The 16,912-nt window shown below is 35.4% G+C and overlaps 2 pseudogenes; one reads left to right on the top strand and one right to left on the bottom strand.

The window, feature by feature from the left end:
- The window catches only part of LOC109111200, a 39,337-nt pseudogene extending 36,835 nt beyond the window's left edge, over positions 1-2,502 (top strand).
- A 1,118-nt stretch (positions 2,503-3,620) lies between these two features.
- LOC109111201 overlaps positions 3,621-16,912 on the bottom strand; it is a 57,179-nt pseudogene continuing 43,887 nt past the window's right edge.

The raw sequence follows: 16,912 nt of genomic DNA, 5'->3' as shown, positions 1-16,912 counted from the left end.
CTGAGACTGATAATTACTTTAGTTATGACCGTTAACTGATGGCCAATATAATAAATGTATTTGTTAAAGAATACATCTATTCTTTGTGTGTGTATGTGTATGTGTATGTGTATGCATATATACTTTATGTATATGTATACTTTACTTGATATATATATATATATATATATATATATATATATATATATATATATATATATCTATATATATATATATATATATATATATATATATATATATATATTTATAAACAAACAATTAACCGCAATTAATCGCATCCAAAATAAAAAATTTTGTTTAAATAATATGTTTTTGTACTGTGTATATTTATTATTTACACACACATGCATGTATATATTTAAGAAAAATGTTACATTTATTTATGAAATATATTTATATATTATATAATTTATATAAATATATACATGTAAATATTTTCAAAATATATGCTGTATGTGTGTCTTTATATATACATAATAAATATACACAGTAAACTCACATATATTTGTAAACAAAAACTTTGGATGCGATTAATCATTTGACAGCACTAGTATATATATATATATATATATATATATATATATAAAGAGAGAGAGAGAGAGAGAGAGAGAGAGATAGTGTAGTTAAATATTCCTTCTGACATCTGCTATAAATGAAAGTATAATGTTTCAATTAGGAAAATAAAATAAAAATATGGCAATGTTAAAAATATGCTTATTATAATAGAGAAGAGTTATTTCTGTGATGTAAAGCTGAATTTTCAGCATCATTACTCCAGCCTTCAGTGTTACATGATCCTTCAGAAATCATTCTAATATTATGATTTACTGTTTAAGAAACATCTATTATTATCAATGCTGAAACATTTGCCTGGGACAGTGATATATCGACATCGATATGGGACAGTCTAATATAGTCATTATACATCTATCATGATATCTGCATGCCACAATTGACCAGTCAGAATCAAGTATTCCAGAAGCTGAGCTAAAATAGACAAACTGAGGAAATAGCACATGCATATGTGGAATGAATGAAAAGATGTATTTCATATGTGGTCATTGTGAAACTTTATTCACATGCTTTTTCCTTTGTCATAAATCTCCATAAGCGCATAGACATCGACATGTTTATTTTATTGCTTATGCGGACACTCAAATTTAGATGTAGTTTTTCATATTCATGTCTGGTTTTGGTGCTTCAAACGGATCTGAGCTACATGATTATGATTTCATTCAGGCTAAAATGGTAAGACGACATCCTAAAATAGGATTTGTGTCCTAAATGCAAAGGGTTTTTTTTTTTTTTAAAGGGAAGGCAAGAAACTGGTTCTGGTCTATTCATTTATTTTGTGTTCCATAATTTGAGAGGAAAATATTCTTGTTTTCACTATTGAGACAGGCTGTTTATTCTTTTTGACAGGACACAGCAGAATGTAAAGTTTCCCTTTGCTCCTCCTCCTCATCCATCTTCTCTCTCCCTCTCTCCTCACCACAGAAAACCAGCTGGCGCAGAGCCTACTCCCAAGTCTCGGATCAGCCTCCCGGCGCCCAATCCTGACCACATCGGTGGCTTCAGGTTGGCTGTGGCCACGTTTGCTGGCATCGAGAGCAAATTTGGACTGCATCTACCACGATTCCGAGCGCCTGCCGCCCCACACGTTTGAAGCAAACGCATCCACTTCAGCTGCACTGGAACAAACACGCATATGAATCTTTTCCTTCTAGTTGAGAACATAAAACCTTCAGCAGATGAACTGGAAATAATGTTTTATGCGATTGTTGGTGCAAATTACAACTTTAAAGCACAACGTAGATAGGGATGATGTTTAATATTTATTTAAATCTACCACAAAGTCCTGGATTCTTCAGTGGGGTTGTATTGTGACTTTGATTTTTTATTTTATTTTATGTAAATCAAACCTTTTTTTAATCCTTTCAGTTGTTTTATTGTATTTTTTATGTACCTAAAAAAAAGATTTGTTACATTTACTACAGTATACGTTTTTATTTATTTATTAAATTAACATGTTGCATATTGCAGGGTTTTAAAACAGTACAAGCGTATGTAGTTAGAAATGACAAAGTTGTATTGTTTAAATGATACTGTTTACATTTTCTTTTCTCCTCCTTTTACCGTAAAACTATATAAGCACATAGCACTCATTGGGCAGTTCATTTTATTACTGACGTGGACTCTCACATTTGAATGTATTATAGTATTTCATATTTATGTTTGTATAGTGTTAAATTTGTGTGTTGGGAATCTACACACAGTGGCAGTTTATGGTCAATGTGAAATCTCAATGTGAAACTCGGCAGTAAGGTTTTACAGATGATATTTGTCAGTACTGTATTTCTCAACCCCTTGAAAAATGATGTGAAGACTAAATTGAGCTGTACAGTAGAGTTGATTGTACATATAGTGTGTAAAGATTGTGCCTTACTGTAAGTATGGCAGCAGTAGATGCACTGATGGAAAATTTATTAAAAGGAAATCAAACAAAAACGGTTGCTAGAAGCATCTTTTATTTGCCAATACTTGTTTTATTTAGCCACACACTTCTTATGGTTTTCAGTAACATTATTTCTAACAAGTGAAACATCTCTTAGTACGCACACAATACCTGCTTGCATCACTGTAACACTGATGAGAAAGCCACTGTGAATATCATTGACACAGTCACCAACTTACATGTATATATAACTTAATTTGTCAAAAGCACATTTTCAAAAATGTTATTAACTGATTTAGCAGTATAAAAAGAATGTGTTCATTAATCCCGTTCATTATTGAATGACAGGGGTGAGTAAAAGAAATCTAGGCTTACAATGCCTATTTTGCAGATATGATAGACACTTTTTGCTAATTCTATAAATTATAATATATAATTTATGAACGGGCTCAAACAAGTCATTCATTCCAGTAATCTGTCACGTCTTCACTTCCGAATCAAAAACATTGAGCACATAAAAATAATTTTCGTGATTTGGACAAAATTGGTTGTGTATGTTTATTTTACATGCACCACTCAATAGACAGACGTTTCTTATTAATATGCTGTACACAGTCACACAGACTCGGCAAACTCACATTCACAATATGATTTATTTGCCGTATTTACTACAAATTTAGTATGGTTTGATTAAATTCATACTTCACACATTTATACTTTATAGAACACTTCTTAAAGTAGGCCTACTTATTCAGAAAGTATGCGATTTCAGATGCAGCCAGAGTAAACGATTAATCTCAGGATTTTAGGAATTGTCCGAAAATCTTGATTATTCATGATTTGTCCTCTAATCCAGTTATGCACAAACCCTCACCACGCATTCTAAAAACTGTATTGGTCGTGTAAATCACAGTTCTGACTACCTACACAACGTTAAACCACCTACTTACCCTTGACGCCAACCTAAACCCTAAGCTCACAATAGCTTTGGTAGCAAATCCTGACAGCACAGGACTACTGTTTGTATTGATTTGATCCAATGAAGAGATTTCTAAACTTTTCTCTTCTGTTGACTGGTTGATTGATTTTTGAGTTGGAATATATTTTTTTTATTTGGTTTTGAGTGGTTTGGGTAGTTTGATGTTTTTAGGTTTCTATGGTAACCAATTTTTCATTTTCTAGATAAACGGTCCCTTTTATTGGAGTAAACTGCACAGTACTAGTGAATGCTAATTGAGTGTGTTACATCAGACTCAGTCTGGGTTGGTGATGACTCTGATCCCGTGTTTATGTGGCCAGCTCCATGGGCCCCACTCCTCACCGTCCCAACGGTTGGCACGGATCTCCATCAGTGTGCGTCCGAAGCGGGCCTAATCCTCACTGTGGGGCACGGCCAGCTGCAACAAATGAGCGTTTTAGAAATCCAGTGCCAAAAACACCCCCCACCCCTCCAAAACGGCACATCAAGAGCAAAAGCTACGCATTACATGTGCTGTCACAGTGTGGGAGAGGAAAGAGATCACCACACATTGTGATTCAGAGACGGAACAATAAAGCTGCTTGTTTGGCCTTTGAGTGCTGAATATTTATCGTGTCAGTTCTCAGGAAGGGGAAGATGGGGACTATGGGCCGGCTGGGTGACGATGTGGGATCACTTTCTGCTGTCAGAGAGTCAGATTTAGATGAGAAAGGACGGCTGCCTGCCGCCCAGGCTGAGAGAGAGAGAGATAGAGAGAGAACTACAGGGTATAATTAAACAGGAATAGAGAGGTGGGAGGAGATGACAGCCACTTCCAAACCCAAGACCAAATCAAGCTCTTTTATAGTACAGCAGGGGGTCTCAAGAGGTCTTCATCAATAAATGACCTTTTAACACTGGCATTTTATCACCATATTCTGTATACTATACATATGTATTTATGCATATATATATATTATATATATATATATATATATATATATACATACATATATACATATGTAACTGCTCCTGAATAGAATGAATATCATGTGTGATTTATTGGTACTATACTTTTATTTCAGGCGTTGCATGGTTGTAGTTTCTGCGCTTTAGTAAGTGAAACCGCACAGTTTAACATCCGGCAGGACAGGATACTTCGCTTTTCTGAGGTGAGAGACTTTTAATTTCATAAGTTACAAAAATAATGATAGAATAATGACACTGACAACAAGCCTGTCATCATCTCATCTGACCGCAGTAGATACTGAATCGGGATATTTTCTCAGGCACTCTTTACTTAAACTGCATCTGACATAAGTGTTAACATCAGAAAAACATTAAGAATGACGTTTTTTGTTGTTGATGTCGTTTTTTTGGCTGTACACTGCGCGACCCACATTTCATCGACCCACCGGTTGAGAAACACTGATCTAATATTTTACTGAGCTTAACACAGTCATTATGGTCTGGTGGGGTCCTCTCTCTGTTTCTTTTCATCTTCAGATTGGTTGGACCACATAATTTTGCAGGCAAAATTTATTTAGATATTAATAAATAAAGCAGTTAAAACCATTTCAAGAAAATAATGAAATATGTTTAAATATGTTTATGATTTAATAAGATGTTTAACTTTGTTTCTTAAAAAACTAACAAAATGCATGCTTTAAATCATAAATTCAATGTATAGAAGAGATTGACTGAACAGAATTCATAATGCAAGGCTAATACGTGTTGCATTCTTTGCCTTGCCACAAGGGGCAGTAGAGCAGATATTCACATATACTGTCTTCTTCTATGGTTAACTAGAATCATACAGCAGCAAAGCAAGAGTTTAAAGAGAGTCTTTAGCTTTAGTACATCACAGAGTATATTTCGGGCCTTAAGAAACTCTCATACGGGGGTGACCCGCGGTTGAAGAACAAAATCTATTTCAACTGTAAACCACCCGAAATGGCATCCGAAAGTTTATGCAATATGACTCAAGCGCAGCGAAAACATGCTGTGGTTATCCAAAGCAAATATTTAACAAAGTCTACTAAATTTAACACAAAGGGACCTTGGCAGTTGTCAGAAGTGGTACTTCTTGCCGCGACTGGAAGTTGGTGACTGCCTCTGCTGACGGAGGCCATGTTGAGTGCTTCATGTCAAAGTCTTTTGTAAATAAGCCCCGTTCCACCTAAACCCTTCAACTTTCCTTCACTTCATTTTATTGATGACCCACTATTATCATCAGCCCAAGGAGTCCACATGCTCGACCGACGCACTCTCCAATTACCACGATATACTGTGCTAAGATTAGCACTGCCCCACACACGAGGCCAAACCCGGAGAACGAAAAGAACATGGTGAACATGGCAGTCCTGGTGGTTTGCCGCTCTGTGGCGGTGGTGAAGTCATGTGGAGACTGCCTTAAAATAAGTAATTAAAATAAAAGATTCAAACAAAAACAAGCTAGCCACGCGGAGAGCTTGGTAAACATGCAAACCCTTTATGTCAAACTCTGAGAGATTCAATTTCACTTCCACTTTCATTCTGCATCCAGGTCTTACTGGGTTGATGATGTTCATAAAGCTGCCATACAGCCGAAAATAAATCTGAGAGAAGAATAATAACAGTAATTTCACACATTATGATACTTATTAGTGAGAAAAGATTCATACCTCTCCAACGACATATCCACACACGTCCCTCTGAGTCTCCGACGGTGACCTCTTTGCCCCAAGATGCCCATCTGACGCAGTTCAGAGCGGGGGATCCTTCTATTGTCACACTAGCGGTGGGCACCTGGACACAAAACACACCTCTAATCATATACAGCTTCATATCAAACACACAAGATGTGAATAACGCAAGATTATTGAATGAAATCTCTTTCATGGTGAAATTTAAACTGTACCAGCATATACAGTACACTAAGAATTTTAAGATTTTTAAATGTTTTTGATACAAATCTCATACACTCACCAAGGCTGCATTTATTTGATGAAAAATACAGTTAAAACAGTAATATTGTGAAATATTATTACTATTTAAAATAAAAAAATATTATATTAATAATATATATAATTATATAATACTATATAATATTTATAAAGCTACTAAATACGAGATGAGAGGAAAATATATGTTTAAATAATAAAATAAAATATAATATTCAATATAATAGAGAAGAGATCAGTGAAATATAAAAATTAGTATATTTAAATAATTTTTTATGTTTTTAAATTTCTTATTCTCACTAAGGCTGCATTTATTTGATCAAAAATACTGTAAAAACAGTTATATTGTTATAACAGTTATATCATTACAATTTAAAATAACTGTTTTCTATTTTAATAAAATGTGATACATTTCTGTAATGGGAAAACCGAATTTTCAGCAGTCATTGCTCCTGTCTTCAGTGTCATATGATCCTTTAGGAATCATTCTAATATGCTGATTTGCTGCATTTGTTTATTATTATTATCAATGTAAAAAAAAAAAATGTGTTTGTTGCTAAATTTTTTTTTGTGGAAAATGTGAATTTTTTTTTCCCTGTTTTTTTTTTATATTTTGTGTGATATGAGAAGAGATATTATAATGTTTTTTTGTTTTTTTTTTTATACTTAATGCATCCTTGGTGAATAAAATGTTTAATTTCTTTCAAAGGAGGAAAAAAAATCTTACTGACCCAGATGTTTTAATTGTGTAATGTGAACATTTACAGTTTGAAATGCAAAATAATAATAATAATAAATAAAAATAAAAATGAATGGAATTCAAATATCACAAGCATTTTTTTATATCACATATAGAAATTTACATTTACAAAATTCTATTTTTTTGTCATGTTGCTAACTCTGTATTTCTTCAAATATTAATTAGAACACTCTAAAAAATTCTTGGTTAAATACAACCCAGCGCTGGGTAAAATATGGATTGGGTCAGCGATTAGGTTGTTTTGACCCAGCGGTTGGGTTACTGCCCAAAAGGTTGGGTTAAACATTAACCCAGCTGTTGGTTGAAAACAAACCCAATCGCTGGGTTTGTCCATATTTTACCCAGCGCTGGGTTGTATTTAACCTAGCATTTTGGAATAAAGACAGACACAAATAAGACAAATGTTGAATTATAAAATGAATGTGGATCATATACTGTAGCCCTAGTGTGCTCACCTTTACACCTTTTAACAAAGTGGATTTGGACTTATAAATCTCACTACAGAAAACATGTCTTCAGTTATTGGATATCAGCAGATAAGTCATATAATGTAAACATACAGTGCCCTTGTGATAAAATGATGTCGTTAGGATGTCTAGTCAAAGCTGAGCTCTAATAGGAAGAAGACATGAATCCACAGCTCTACTGGAAATAACTATGAGCGCTTTTAATGATTTCATAAATCATCATGAAAAGTTGCTCCGCACACATTAAAGCGATACACAGGCTCTGTTTGTGCGTGTGTGTGAGGTTGATTTCTGCCTATTACTTATGACAGTTAAGACTGGCCTGACATATGTTGTCAGCAAAGATGGAAGCTGTACGCTGGCTAATACAAAAGCTTCCTCGCTTCAGAACAGGCTAACCACAGCCTGAGAGCTATTAGCGAGCAGCTTCCTCCAAGAGTCAACTGCAAGGTTAAATTGGCTGCAAGCTTCTCTTTGCGTAAATTGGAACCAGGCGAGCCTGCAGTCTGTTAATGGTGTTATGGGTGAATTTCTTTATAAGCTGACAATGGAGAACTGTTGGCTGCTTTCTGGCACAAGATTTTTGCCAGTTTACGCATGATGTCCTGATGTTTTGGATAACATGCATTGTTCTTGAGGCAACACACACACACACACACATTACATTACATTACATTTACATTTAGTCATTTAGCAGATGCTTTTATCCAAAGCAACTTACAAATGAGGACAATGGAAGCAATCAAAATCAACAAAAGAGCAATGATATACATGTGCTATAACAAGACTCAGTTACGTAGCTTAATGCAGAACGCATAGCAAGGTTTTTTTTTTTTAAATATAATAAATAAAAAGAAAACAGATAGAATAGAAATAGAATAGAGCAAGCTAGTGTTAGAGGTCTTTTTTGCTTTTGTTAATTGTATAATAAATGAAAAGAAAACAGATAGAATACAAAAAGCTAGAAGCTAGAAAGCTAGTGTTCTTTTTTAAAGAATAGAATTAGAATAGAGAGTACTAGAGTTAGAGGGTCAAATAAAGATGGAACAGATGTGTTTTTAGCCGATTATTGAAGATGACTAAGGACTCAGCTGCTCGGATTGAGTTGGGCAGGTCATTCCACCAGGAGGGAACATTTAATTTAAAAGTCCGTAAAAGTGATTTTATGCTTCTTTGGGATGGCACAATCAAGCAGGCGTTCTTTTGTTGAATGATGGCTTGTTTATGGAGGGTACATAAGTCTGAAGTAATGAATTTAGGTAAAGGGGTGCAGAGCCAGTGTTTGGTTTTGTAGGCAAACATCAATGCCTTGAATTTTATGCGAGCAGCTATTGGTAGCCATTGCAAATTGATAATCAGAGGTGTGAAAAAGAAAGAAAGGGCCTGATCTTCTTGATGTTGAATAAAGCAAATCTGCAGGACTGTACAGTTTTAGTAATGTGGTCTGAGAAAGTCATTTGATCATCAATCATAACTCCAAGGTTTCTGGCTGTTTTTGAAGGAGTTATGGTTGATGTGCCTAACTGGATGTTGAAATTTTGTTGAAAAGGTGGGTTTTGAAACGATGGGTTTGCTGGAACCAAAAGCAGTTCTGTCTTGGCAAGGTTGAGTTCTGTAAGACAAGCTGAGATGCTAGCAGCTATTGTCGGATCATCAGGATGGAATGAGAGGTAGAGTTGAGTGTCATCAGCATAGCAGTGGTATGAAAAGCCATGTTTCTGAATGACAGAACCTAATGATGCCATGTAGAGAGAGAAGAGAAGTGGTCCAAGAACTGAACCCTGAGGCAACACAGTAGTTAGATGCTTTGACTCGGACACCTCACCTCTCCAAGATACATTGAAGGACCTATCTGATAGGTAAGACTCAAACCACTGGAGTGCGGTTCCTGATATGCCCTTTGCCAATAGGGTTGACAGGAGGATCTGGTGGTTAACCGTGTCAAAAGCAGCGGACAGATCCAGCAAGATAATTATTGAAGATTTGAAATCTGCTCTTGCCAGTCTTAGGGCTTCAACAACTGAAAGCAAGGCAGTCTCATGTCCACTTCTGAAACCAGACTGGTTACTGTCAAGGAGGTTGTTCTGTGTGAGAAAGGCAGAGACTTGGTTGAACACAGCTCGTTCAAGTGTTTGTGCAATGAAAAGAAGAAGGGAAACTGGTCTGTAGTTCTCTAAAAGAGATGGGTTGAGGGTGGGTTTCTTAAGTAGTGTGGTTATATGAGCCTGTCTAAATGTTGAGGGAAATACACCAGTGTGGAGGGATATGTTAATGGTGTGAGTGAATGCAGGTACAACTGCAGAAGAAATGGCTTGAAGGAGATGAGATGGAATAGGATCAAGTGGAGAAGTAGTAGGATGATTAGAACGGATGAGTTTGGAGACTTCTGCCTCAGAGAGTGAAGAGAAGGTTGTGAATGAGTGTATGTTTCCTGGTAAGATGTGCTTGACAGATTGTGGTGTGGAAAATTGTGCGCTGATGTTTTAATTTTATTAATGAAAAACGTGGCAAACACATCAGCTATTAGAGTTGATGCAGGAGGGGGAGGAGGAGGACAAAGGAGCGGGGAAAATGTTTTAAAGAGCATGTGAGATAGACGAATTGTTAATTTTGCTATGGTAGTATGTCCTTTTAGCAGTGGAGACATTAGCAGAGAAGGAAGAGAGGAGTGACTGATACACATTAAGATCAGTAGGAATTTTAAATTTGTGCCACACCCTTTCAGCAGCCCTGAGCTTAGAATAATGTTCGCAGAGAACATCAGATAACCAAGGAGTAGAAGGGGTGGTACGGGCTGGCCTGGAAGACAAGGGGCAGACAGTGTCTGAACAAGATGTAAAAGTGGAGCAGAAGTATCAGAAGCAGATAAACACACGTTTGTTTCTGTGAATTGTGGGGACTTTCCATAGACTTCTATTACTTTTATACTAACCAAACAATAATTTATATCCCCTAACCCAACCCTAAACCTACCCCTTGCAGAAACCTGTTTGCATTGTTACACTTTCAGATAAACATAATTTACTATTTTAAATAAATTTTCCCCTCAATGTCAAAAATGTACGGTTTTGGTGAAGGTGGGGGGGGGGGGGGTGGCGAGTTGAGAAAAACATTTTTTTCACAGTGAGAAAAAACTGAAAAAAGAAAGAAAGAAAGAAAAAATCAGGGACCACAAGTTAAATGTAGGGTTGCAAGTTAAAAAAAAAAATATTGGTCCTATATTATGAGTCAACGTTAAAGAATATATATATATATATATAATATATATATATATATATATATATATATATATATATATATATATATATATATATATATATATATATATATATTTATATATATTAAATAAGATAATATTACATATTTGTTGTACATTTTCATAATGTCAAACTATTAATTAATCTATATATTGTGGCCTAGTGGTTAGCATAAAAGCACACAGTGCTCAAGTGGCAGTTGTGGGTTTAAATTAAGCTCACATTCTGTCCCCATTTGGCAAAGCCTTTAAAACAACATGATTTTTATTTTTTATTTTACAATTTTTATTGAGTTAAACAGAATATTTAAGATAATAATTAATAATAAAATAAATAGGATGGGATTGGTTTTTATTTAATGAGATTTGATTGGATTATGAAAAGTGGTTAAAATTTTTATTTTTTATTTTACAATTTTTATTGAGTTAAACAGAATATTTAAGATAATAATTAATAATAAAATAAATAGGATGGGATTGGTTTTTATTTAATGAGATTTGATTGGATTATGAAAAGTGGTTAAAGGGCTTGATTACAAAAGGTCCCTTTTTTTAATGAAAGATTACATTAACATTATTTTCTAAGAATCATTCCCTCCGACCAGAAATGTATGTTAAGAAGGTAAATAAGGCCAGTTTTGATTTCAATTTGACTTTTGCAAATATGATTTACAATCAGTGAGCTGTTTATTGGTTACCTTCCACCAAACCCACAGCGTATGGTTAGAGAGAGATGGGTGAGTGGAGAACAGCAGATCTCAGAGCAGCATGTAATTAAAGTGGGTGTGTATTCCTTAGTGGACAGGCAGTGTCAGTCAGAGCAGATCTCATCTCACACAGGAGGGATGTAACACCAAACTGCTCTCGCTGGACTCTGCGCTGTGGCCTCAGGGGCCACAGTTGTGAGGCATGTACACCATTACAGACTGACGTATTGTGTGAATGCTCCATGTAGCACTAAGTCAACTGTCACATGAAACAACATCATAGCATGTGATGCATGGTGACACTCCATTATCAGTGACATACGCTGTTGGATCCAGTATATGACAGTAAATATGATCTCACTGTTCTACAAAATCTGCAAGCCAACACTGCAAAAATCTGTTTAATCAGAATTGAATCAGGCCTTGTTTTCAGAAAAAAATATATCTAAACATTCTTAAAATCATTACTGAACAAACTGCTTCAGACATTAAGACTCATTTTCGAGAGGTTTATATTAAATTGTTTTGTACTTATAATTTTTCAAAATTCTGTAAAAATAATAATTCCATTCATTATGAAAAAAATATTTTGTATTATATATTTTTAGCATAATTTAATTTTCATATATTTATATAGTGTTAATTATTTTTATAATCAAAATGTGTATCTTACATTACAAATTGAGGTTAATGTAAAAAAGAAGATTTAAAAAATTCCAGTGGAGTAATGGAATATGATTTTAATTATTTAAATTTTTAAGAATATATTTTGAATATTTGTTTATTATGATGTATTTTAATATAATTTTATTTTCATAAATTGATATGGTGTTTATTGAAGTACTTTACTTTCTATAATCAAAAGAACTATATTAAACTATACAACTAACAATTTTTAACGTGTAAAATATAAGAAAAAAAAAGATTTTTTGTTTTCAGAGGATATATCTTGATTTTTTAATTGTTGATTATTATATTAATATAATTTTATTTTCATATATTTACATAGTTATATAGTTATATATATATTCACAGAAAACAAGTCTTTTTTTCTTGTCTTGTTTATGTTATGGAAAATATTTAAAATATTTTTTGCAGTATATCTCAGTTCCATACAGTAAGTAAAGCTGTGATTGTCCCTAAAGGTCTTGAGAGACAGTGGCCTTGGAAGACCAGGTTAAACCGCTTTGCTGGGCTGTAGCCCATGGGAACTTAACAACTCTGGAATGGTGGAGAGAGAGGAATCCGCACACATCGGAGTAATTAGCCGTGAGTTTGCAGACTATGCGTGTGTGTGGAAAGGAACGTCGCTGGAGTGTTGTGCGAGCTCTTGGTGAGGAGCTGTCAGAAAGCTGATTTAAGAGCGGCCTGTGGGGAGACGCCCACACAGAAAGGAACTTGTTGTTGTTTTGATGCATCTTTGGCCTGGCGTGACCTGGGGGACCAGACCGAAAGCTTTACCTCACCTCAGTGTCGTCGTTCAAGTTCCACAGATCCAGACGACCCATGCCGTCCACGGCAGCAAAGAGCGAGGGGTGCACGGGGGACCACATCACATCGTAGACATAGTCTGCGTTATCCTCAAAGAAGTTCAGTGGCTTGTTTTGCTGAGGGGGACACAACATGAGAAAATGTAGGTGAAATATCATGAGAAAAGTAGAATAAAAGGGCAAACAGGACAAGCAAGAAGGTGCTGGGGTTGTAAGGGGACAAGCGGAGGGCGAGAGAGCGGGTGAAGATGGAGGGAGAGGCAGAACGAGAGAATGAGAGAGTGGCAGTAGACAGAGTGGCGCTGCTGCAGCCCTGGGGCCTGTCTGGGATTGAGCTAATTAAAACCTTTGCACATTCAAGCAGCGTCATAAAAAATGCTAGATGAAAGTCTTACCAAGGTGTACTGTAACCTAAGTGTAACAGCTGTCTGTGGCATAGAAGAAAAGAGAAGAAAATGAGAGAGAGAGAGAGAGAGAGATACTGAGGATTGCTGGATGCATTCCACACAGGTACAGAGGGAGACAGTTGGGCGGAGAGCAATGAAGACCACAGCACGCTAATGAACCACACCGAGACACACTCCACCACACCAAAACACACCATAACACTTCATCTTAAAATCACTTTAGTTTTTTATCATTGTGTTACTTACAAAAAGATAGCCTACAACATAGAACATTAAACAAACAATGAGTGAACGAATGAATAACAAACCATTTACATATATACTGCCGTTCAATTTTGAAATCAGTAAAAAAAAAATTGAAAGAAAGTAATACTTTTATTCAAGTTCAATTCAATTCAATTCAATTCAAGTTTATTTGTATAGCGCTTTTTACGATACAAATCATTACAAAGCAACTTTACAGAAAATTAAGTTTCTACAATATTTAGTAGTAGCTTATCAGTGGTGACTGTCAGTTCATGTGCATATAGCAGAAATGTTTAGAAAAATCAATAAAAAGACGTAAACAAACAGACGATTAACACTATTAACAGCAATTATGCAATCAAACTTATAGCAAAATGTGGTAGTTCTGTATGTTGTCTCTGTGTTAGCATCATCTGAGGTCCCTTGGCATCATCTCTTCTCAGGTGTTCTGGATCCAGACTGGAGCTTGTGTAAATCCTAGTTACCACGTGATGTAAATCCCGTGGCATGGCAGAGAAACAAATAGAGACATAATTAGCGTAGCTGCTGTTCCAGCCAAGTAAAATTAATTTGTTTAACCCAAGCTAAAGAATAATAATGCACATTTTGATCAGATATAACTGCAGTCCAAAATTATGAGATGCATTATTTGAATGCTTGGCCAAAGAGGTGTGTTTTTAATCTAGATTTAAACAGAGAGAGTGTGTCTGAGCCCCAAACATTACCAGGAAGGCTATTCCAGAGTTTGGGAGCCAAATGCGAAAAAGCTCTACCTCCTTTAGTGGACTTTGCTATCCTAGGTACTATCAAAAGTCCAGCGTTTTGTGACCTTAGGGAGCGTGATGGGTTGTAGCGTGGTAGAAGACTAGTTAGGTACGCAGGAGATAAACCATTAAGGGCCTTATAAGTAAGTAATAATATTTTGTAACTGATACAGAACTTAATAGGTAGCCAGTGCAGAGACTGTAGTATTGGGGTAATATGATCATATTTTCTTGAAAATATGATCATATTTTCATATTTTCATTAATGATAAAAAGTCAGAGTAAATATATGTATTTTGTTACAAAAAATTTAGCTTTTAAATAAATGCTGTTCTTTTGAACTTTTTATTCATCAGTCATGAAAAAGTTTCCACAAAAAATCGCATGATGCTGAGGACTGGAGTAATGGCTGCTGAAAATTTAGTTTTATGTCTTTTAAAATTTTCACAGCTATTTTAAATTGTAATAATAGTTCACAATATTATTTTTTACTGTATTATGAGGCATAAGAGAAGCATAAGAGACTTCTTTCATAAAAAAACAACAACAAAAAAAAAAATTCTTACTGACGCCACACTTTTAATCAGTAGTGTGAATTCAAAGAGACGTCCCATTTTGGTGTCCACATATATTTACATTTACAAAAGTGATTTATATACATAGAAAGCATAATAAATGCACGTAAAGTGTCATCTGCTTTAATGTTTCAAATAACTTCTATGTCAAAATATAATGTTCCACTGTCATACAGATACATTTATGTAAAAATGTAACAACCTACTTATTCTGACCTGTACTTATTAAAATATATAAAAGAATAAGTGAACATAATACATTTAATTATAATCTAGATTATTAAAAACTGACAAATGCGTAAAACCTAGATTGAAGGATAGTGGCAAAGATCGGTAAAGATTTTAAATGACAATGCATTTGATTTTGGAAGCTGCACTGTGATCCTTAAATAGAGTCTTTTAATGTCATTTAATGATTCTGGTTCTAAATATGCCTGACATAATTTTTTGGTACATGAACTATTGTTAAACTGAATGACATTTTAGTGGGTGTCTTCTGTAAATCATGGTAAAAATTTTAATCTTTGAACCAAGTATATAATGATAATATGTGAGAGAAAAATCCATGAACAATCCACCAGTATGAAATGAATAGTGGTTTATGTTTCCCATTCAGCATGTTACTGTATGTGCCACCATTGTAATTTAGTTATTTGGTTATATTATGATCAAACCAGTACTGGTCCAATTAGAACTTTAACTATGCTCATCAGTTGATCTGATCCACAGGATCCACAGCCATAAATCCAAATCCTGAAGGCGCCAGAGCTGATTCTGCCCTCCCTGAGGACTACATTTTTTTCCCTCTAACAGAGCGTGATGTGCATACTCCTCAGCACACGGAGCAGCAGACCTCGCATTCATTCCATAACCTCTCTGATGCCTCCACAGAAGTCTAGTGATGGCATTTAGTATGTATTAAGTTTCCAGTAACTCATGTACTTGTTAATGTACCTACAGTAAACGGTGCTTATACATGTCACCACCATCACAGACCCAGACGTGGACTGCGATGCAGATAGAAAAGTCATCAAGGACTTGCCACAGGCACATAAAAAGGCAAATTAGGGCACATGGAGAGTTTTCCGAGCAGGGACCAGGCACTTATGGGAAACATACACCATTTTTTCCTTTTGTGTTTTATAGGACACCAATAAAGGAAACAGAATTATCTGTCAGCACTGCCTTGGTTATACAAGAAACAACGTTTATTAGTAAACCTAATAAACATTTCATAACATAAAATGGCTCAACTAACTCATCACTGTCTAAAAATAGCAAGCCAGGTGTCATTTGAAAATTCCCATTATTGCCTGTGACTGATAGTGTGTGGAGGCTCACAGGGTGCTCTGTTCCAGGCTAAGGTGTGCCTACAACCACACGCAGGAGAAAGAGACAGCCCTGCATTCCTGCGGCTCTCCTCAAAGGGAAGGAATTCCCCCGTCCCCAAAAAATAACACATGCACATCCATAACATCCCAGGAATGTTTTAATATCTGTCAGAATGCGCAAAGTCTAAGATTTGTGCAGAAAATGCATTAAGTCCAACTTAAAGTGACAGGACGGTATGTTGTGGTTTCGGGAAGTTCAGGACTGTACGTAGGCTTGTGCTGATAGCAATGAGTGTGAGAACATGATACGTATACTGTAGCTTTCATTAATGCAGCTCAGCTGTATTATCCATCGCAGGGCCCGAGGCAGTAGATGTGCCACTTCCTTGTTAAATGACCCGTGTCCACCATCTACTGCAGATTATTTGGCTCTCTTCTGCTTTTGAACTCTTTGATAACTCGTTTTAAAGGGACAGTTCTCGTAAAAATGTACACTACTTCTCAAAAGTGTGGCATTTAATTTGATGCAAAATATAGTAATAAAACCCAGTAAT

This window comes from Cyprinus carpio, chromosome B19 (assembly GCF_018340385.1).
Source record: "Cyprinus carpio isolate SPL01 chromosome B19, ASM1834038v1, whole genome shotgun sequence".
Taxonomy (NCBI): domain Eukaryota; kingdom Metazoa; phylum Chordata; class Actinopteri; order Cypriniformes; family Cyprinidae; genus Cyprinus; species Cyprinus carpio.
This window is presented reverse-complemented; position numbering and strand designations above follow the sequence as displayed.